This window comes from Neomonachus schauinslandi, chromosome 15, assembly GCF_002201575.2.
Source record: "Neomonachus schauinslandi chromosome 15, ASM220157v2, whole genome shotgun sequence".
In the NCBI taxonomy this organism is placed as follows: domain Eukaryota; kingdom Metazoa; phylum Chordata; class Mammalia; order Carnivora; family Phocidae; genus Neomonachus; species Neomonachus schauinslandi.
Genome location: NC_058417.1, coordinates 362,823 through 369,734, shown reverse-complemented (window position 1 = coordinate 369,734; position 6,912 = coordinate 362,823).

Here is a 6,912-nt window from a genome sequence, read left to right as displayed (position 1 = left end):
GCACGAGGCCCGCCGGCGCGGGGAGCCCTCGGAGCTCCTGGGTCACTCGGGGCCGGGGGGCTAACTGGACACGAGCGGGCACGGGTGACTACGGGACACAGGTCACCGCATGCCGCATGGTGGACCGGCCACGTGGATAGCATATGCGCAAAGGGACGGTGCGGAAGGATATAGCCGAAGGGCTCACCGAGCCCCTCCCGGCTCAGAGAATTGCAGGTGATGGTTTTCCTACCTCCTCTTTTCTTTCTTTACTGGCCAGTAATTATAACGGCAGGTACTGATGACCGAGCACTTCCCATGTGCGGGGATGGGCTGTGATGGGCATGCGTACTTTCAGATGAGCAGGCTGGACGCGAAGCATCATGGGGCTGGAGGGCTCTCACACGGCTGGCAAACTGGTTCTGGGCACAAGTGCCCCGTCTGGCTCTAAACTGTGCTCTGCCCTCCTGGCAAATCCACCTGCTTGTCTTCTTTGCATGCACCAAATTTCTGTAATTGCATAGAAGAAAGGAGAAAGTAGGGACATGCATGGGCTTATCATCACACCAAAAATAATGCAGGGGACAAAACAAGCCGGACATGAGTCTGCCCGACACCTGTGGTGCCGCTGTCAGAGCTGCAGGGTCCCCGGGGGCGAAGCTGCACCCGCAAAGCCTGGACTTGGTGCCAGCAGAGGCCCCTCTTCACCTGGGATCTCAGGACTGGGTAGCAGTTCTGGATATTCCTCCTACTGGTTGTGTTTCCAAACTCCACTCGGAGGTCACCTCCTCCAGGAAGCCTGCAGGCTTGGCTGGGTGCTTACTTTTATCATGATACTTACTGCTCATTACTGGGATTTTCTGTCTCCTGCACAGGTCAGTGAGCCCTTTAAGGGAGAGGCGATGTGTGAGCCCTTTCTGCCTCACCTGGGGTCCTTGACCAGAGCAGCAAGACTGACAGACGTTCTGAATGAGTGAAGGAAGCTTGCTTCTCAGGCACCAGCCACACCAGCCTGGGAGTAAGAGTAGGCTCTCTCTTTTAGCAAAGGTGTTTCTGTTACTCTAGCCTTTACCAGAAAAATAGCTAGAACTCTCGCTGTTTGAAAGCGTGACCCCGGGGCGCCTGGGTGGCTCAGTTGGTTGAGCGACTGCCTTCGGCTCAGGTCATGATCCTGGAGTCCCTGGATCGAGTCCTGCATCGGGCTCCCTGCTCGGCGGGGAGCCTGCTTCTCCCTCTGACCCTCCCCCCTCTCATGTGCTCTCTCTCTCTCATTCTCTCTGTCTCAAATAAATAAATAAAATCTTTAAAAAATAAAAAAATTAAAATTAAAAAAATTAAAAAAAAAAAAGAAAGCGTGACCCCACACACTTCTTTTGGGACCGCGCAGAGGGAGTCTGGCTTGTGCGTGGCTGCCCTCGGCTCTGCACACAAGGGCGGCTCCCTGTGGGTGGGGGATGGAGAGGAGGGGGACAGCCAGAGGGCACAGGGCTTGTTTTGGAGGTAATGAAAATGTTCTAAAATTGACCATGGTCATGGCTGCACATATCAAAAAAAGAAAAAGAAACCGCACTTGAGCTGTACATTTTAAATGAGTGAATTGAATGGCATGTGAATGACATTTCAATAAAGTCGTTAAAATGTCAATAATATGATCTCACAGCTCCTATGGGCCCAGAATTCAGAGGCACTTCTTGCCCACGCCCTCAGTGGGCCTCCTGGTCACCCCTCGTCTGCCCGAGACTTCAACCCCTGCCTCTTTCCATCCTCCCCACTCCCAGGCCTCAGCACATCTCCAACCATCTCCTGACGCCCCCACCCGGATGTCCGCCAGGCATCGCAAATGCACGGGGCCCAAACAGACTTCCCGGTTCCTCCCCCTGAAACCCCCCTCCCTCAGGCTTCTCGGGCCTATTGGCACGGTCATCCACGCGGAGCACAGGCGAAACACGCAGTGAGTCTCTTCCTTCCTTCACCCGCACATCCAGTCCTTCAGCAAATCTGGCCAACGCGCCTCTAGAACACTTTTGAGTCCATCCTGTCTCCCCCTCCATCACGAAAGGCCTAGACAGGCCCCCTCATATCTCCCCTGCACGGCTGCAGTGGGAAGCTGACTGGCCCACCACAGCCCTCCCTGCTGGGTCCACGGGCTGCACCGCAGCCCCTGATCTTTGTAAAATCACTCCCCGGCTTAGAACGCCTTTTCTCCAGGCCTTCCACCGTGGCTGGAGTAAAACCAGATCCCTTTCCCTGCCTCTAGGCCCTTTATCTTGTCCCTGACCCTGCTATCTTGGCCTCATATCTTATCATCCTTCCCCTTGCTCACTCTGTTACGGCTGCGCAGCTTTCTCTGTTCCTCAAAGCTCAACCCCATCTCAGGGACTTTGACCATCCCCTCCCCCTGGAATGCTGCTCTGTGAGATCTCTGCACCACAGGTTTCTTCTTATTCAGATATCAGCTTAAATGTCACTTCCTCCAAGAAGCCCTCCCTGACCACTCCATTTAAGGAAGTCACCCAGTCACTCTCTGTCCCACCTCCATATCACAGTCTGACGGTTTTCTTGTTTACCTGTTCATTTTTTCCTCCGCCGTCTGTCTTGGCAGCCGCTGTACCCCCAGCGCCATGGTGCATGGCACTCAGGCTGTGCTCGTTCCAATAAAGAAAGGAAGGAATTGCTGTGTGGCTTCAGGCACGTCGGTGCTAGTCTCTGAACCCTCTCTATGAGGTAAAGTCACGTGCCCTCATAAGCTCTTTGCTTCTTAGGGTCAATCTGCAAAGGCAAAGGTTTAAGGCAAGTCGGCGCTGGGGTGCCAGGGACCACCAGGTGTCGCTAAACACCAAGACAAGACCAGCCTTAGCTACGTGACAGTTCCGGGGCGGGCCCAAGAGTCTAGGTGGTCAGCTCACCACTGAGGGGGTCTCCAAGGACACTTGAGTCAGTGCATGCCTTCTGGGGCGACCCTCAAGTGGGGGATCTCCAGTGACACGACCAGCCAGGCAAAGGACCCGGGGCTAGACTCTGGGTTCTCTGGGCCTCAGTCTTGCCATCTGCCCATTGGGTGTAGACTTACCGTACAGGTTCTTCTGGCGCAGACCCCTCCTCTGTGGCAGCATCGGGGAGGGAGGAAGGAGGATAGGAAAGGAGAAGGGGGTCCCCCTTTCTTCCCTCTGTCCCATGGGGCAGGGCCATGTCCTTCCCTGGGTGCGTTCTTGGCGCCCACACGTTCCACTGGAAGGTACCTCTGACAAGGCACAGCTTTGTCATTAGGCCCCGTCAGAGGTGCGAGCAGTCACAGCCAGAAGAATTCCTCTGGTGAGACGCAGGGACGTCCTGGGTGAGGAGGGGAAATGTATTCTTCTAAAAAAGCAAATGTTAAAACCATTATGAGCTCAGGGCTCCACCCAAACAGGCCATCAGCCAGACTTGCCAACAGGCCACTCGGGGGTCGCAGAAGAGGGACAGAAGCGCCCCAGGGAGAGGCACTGACCTGCCCAAGACCGTCACGCACAAAATATACTTGGCAAACTGCTGTGCGCGAGTCCAGGGGAGATCAGTGTGGGTTCTGAGAGATGGAGCCAGAGCCGGGGAATGGGGGTTGGGGAAGCCTGGGGCTTCAGGGTGACGCATCCCAAGACCCCGAACCTTCAGTGAGAATGAACTTTACTGCACACATTGAAGTGGCCAAAATGTTCTATCCAGCAGGTTACGCCTCTCGCCAGGACCCTCGTCCTGATCCCACACAGCCCCAGAAGAGAAGGGGGAACCCTTTCAGGGACACATTTGGACCCAGGCTTAATGAAAGTCGTGGGAACACTGCCTCCAGGTCCTTGTCAAACCCCTGAGGGCAAGCAGGGGAGAGCTTCCTTCCAACAGAAGAGGAACACACAGGCAGAACGAAACGAAGATGCGTTCACATACATGCCCTTATACAGAATTCAGCTTTATTGAAATATAACTCACAAACCACACTATTTCACCCATTCAAAAATTTTTAAAGATTTTATTTATTTATTTGAGAGAGAGGGAACACAAGCAGGGGGAGGGGCAGAGGGAGAAGCAGGCTCCCCGCCGAGCAGGGAGCCCGATGTGGGGCTTAATCTCAGGACGCTGGGATCATGACCTGAGCCAAAGGCAGACGCTTAACGACTGAGCCACCCAGGCGCCCAAAAGTTTTTTTTTTTTTTTTTAAAGATTTTATTTATTTATTCATGAGAGATAGAGAGAGAGAGAGGCAGAGGCAGAGGGAGAAGCAGGCTCCCCGCGGAGCAGGGAGCCCGACGCTGGGCTCGATCCCAGGACCCCGGGATCATGACCCGAGCCGAAGGCAGACGCTTAACGACGGAGCCACCCAGGTGCCCCCACCCATTGAAATTTTGCAAATCAATGCTTTTTAGTATAGAGCTTTACAACAGCACTGTAATCAACTTGAAAACATGTTACCACCGCAAAAATAAACCCTACACCCGTTAGCAGTGCCTCCCGTTTCCCCAGCTTCTCCCCGCCGCCCGTTTGCCTCTCTGGATTCGCCTGTTCTGGACACTTCATGTAAATGGAATCATGCAGCACGAGGCCTTTTGTGTCTGGCTTCTCTCTCCAACGTGATGTTTTTGAGGTTCGTCCCCGCTAATGCATGGGTCAGGACCTCATTCCTTTTGATGGCCAAATCACATTCCATTGTACGGATGCACCAGAATTTGTGTGTCTGTCCACCACTTGATGGACATTTGGGTTGTTGCCACCTTTTGTCTATTATAAGTAATGCCTAAGTTTTTAGATGAACCTGTTTTCAATGTATTTGTTGGGTGCTGGGAAGGAGAGCTCCCCGCTTACCGGCTTGAGGAGCCTCCAGGCTGTTTCCCAAGGCGGCTGCACCTTCCGCCTTCCCACCAGCCACGAGTGAGAGTTCCAGTCACAAACACTTGCTTTCTGTCCGTTGGATTCCAGCCGTCCCAGGGGGTGTGGAGTGGTACCTCACTGCAGTTGTGCTTGGCATTTCCCTGACGGCTCATGATGCTGAGCATCTTTCCAAGTAGCTATATCTTCTTCAGAGAAATGTCTGTTCAAATCCTTCAGCCGTTTTTTTTTTTTAATTTTTAAAAAAGATTTATTTATTTTAGAGAGAGAGGGAGAGAGAGAGCGCGCACTGGGGAGGGCAGAGGGAGAGAAGAGAGAGTCTTAAGCAGACTCCCCACTGAGCGCAGAACCCAACGGGGGCCTCGATCCCCCAACCCTGAGATCATGACCTGAGCCGAAATCAAGAGTCACACGTTCCACCGACTGAGCCACCCAGGCGCCCCCCTTCACCCATTTTTAAATGGGGTTGTCTTTTTGTTGTTTTACGAGTCCTTTATACATTGTAGATAGAAATCCCTAGTCAGGCACATGACTTGTAAACATTTTCTCCCATTGTCCCATGAGGGGTCCTTCCACGCTCTGGATATCTGCCTTACGTTTTAAGGATATGTCATCGGGTAATACAACTTGAGAGTTGTTTCATCTTCATAGGTCATTCCTATAATCATGAGGTGGGCCCTCTTGTTTTCCCTCATAAATATTTTCTGTCTTAAATAACATTTTGTTTGCTATTTATAGAAACACACCAGCTTTCTTTCGGCTAGTATTTTCTATTTACTCTCAACCTTCCATATCCTTGTTTTAGGTGTTTCTTTTGTAAACAGCATGCATCTTGACGCTTCAAGTCCAAGCTGACGGTCAGTCTGACCAAGTTGGTGCACTTACAATTACGGTGACTCAGGCTGGTCAGAGGTGCCAGCAATCTGGCCCGCGCTGCACCGGAGGAGGGGAACGAAACTGCCTTTTATCCACTGTCAGTTTCGTGCCAGCCCAAGCTGCTGAGTGCGCCCCGCGCCGGCATAAATAGAATAGTCCTCTTTCTCGGAGAGAGGGAGCAAGGCTCTGCTCAGGTAACCCACTCAAAGTCACACAGCTGGTGAGGGGCAGAGTTGGGGCTCTCCCTGGGCTCCAGACCCCCTCCCCACAACCTGCAGGGGCAGCCAGGACCCCTCCCAAAGTGGGCAGAAATCCAGCTGGACCTGGGGGTCAGACTGTGACAGAGAAGGAAACAGGTTTGCAGGCAAAGGGAAGAGTCACAACTGGGTGCCAAGGTGCATCAAGGTCAAAAGGGTGGGGGCGCCTGGGTGGCTCAGTGGTTGGGCGTCTGCCTTCGGCTCAGGTCATGGTCCCAGGGTCCTGGGATCGAGCCCCGCGTCGGGCTCCCTGCTCGGCGGGGAGCCTGCTTCTCCCTGTCCCACTCCCCCTGCCTGTGTTCCCTCTCTCGCTGTGTCTCTCTCTGTCAAATAAATAAATAAAATCTTTAAAAAAAAAAAGTCAAAAGGGTGGGGCCCCGCTCCACCTAACCCAGCCCACCACTGGTATAGCAGGGACCGTTCCCCACCCTATGCCCCTGCATTTCTCCTGTCCATGACATGCACAGTAGGGCGGCTGAGCAATTCCAAATAAATCTGAGAAATAAAGTGATTCTGTTCCGTTTCACTGGTGTGCAGGGGGAGATGTTTAGCACCCCACTAAGTGGGGAGGGGGATCTCGGAGCATTTGCCAAGTGCTGTGGTATGAATACTCCCACCATGCCAAACTATCAACATCACCAAACACAGAGAGTTGGGAAGATACGCACCCAATCCGCTCACACAAGCCGGGAGCAGCCGACTCCAGCCCACCACCCTGCTTACCCCCTCCTGGAGAAGTCTGCCAAATGGGGGGTGGACACTACTACTGGAGGCTGTGCCTTTTCAGTGGGGTATAGAGAGTTCATGCCCCTCGTCCTCCTGCTCCTCCTCCAGGAGGACCCTGCAGGTAGGGGTGGTCGGGGTTAGAGAGATTGAGGCTTAAAGAGAACGTGCCCAGTGAGTGCAACCAACACACCTGTGAGTGTCCACATGCACCTGTGATGTG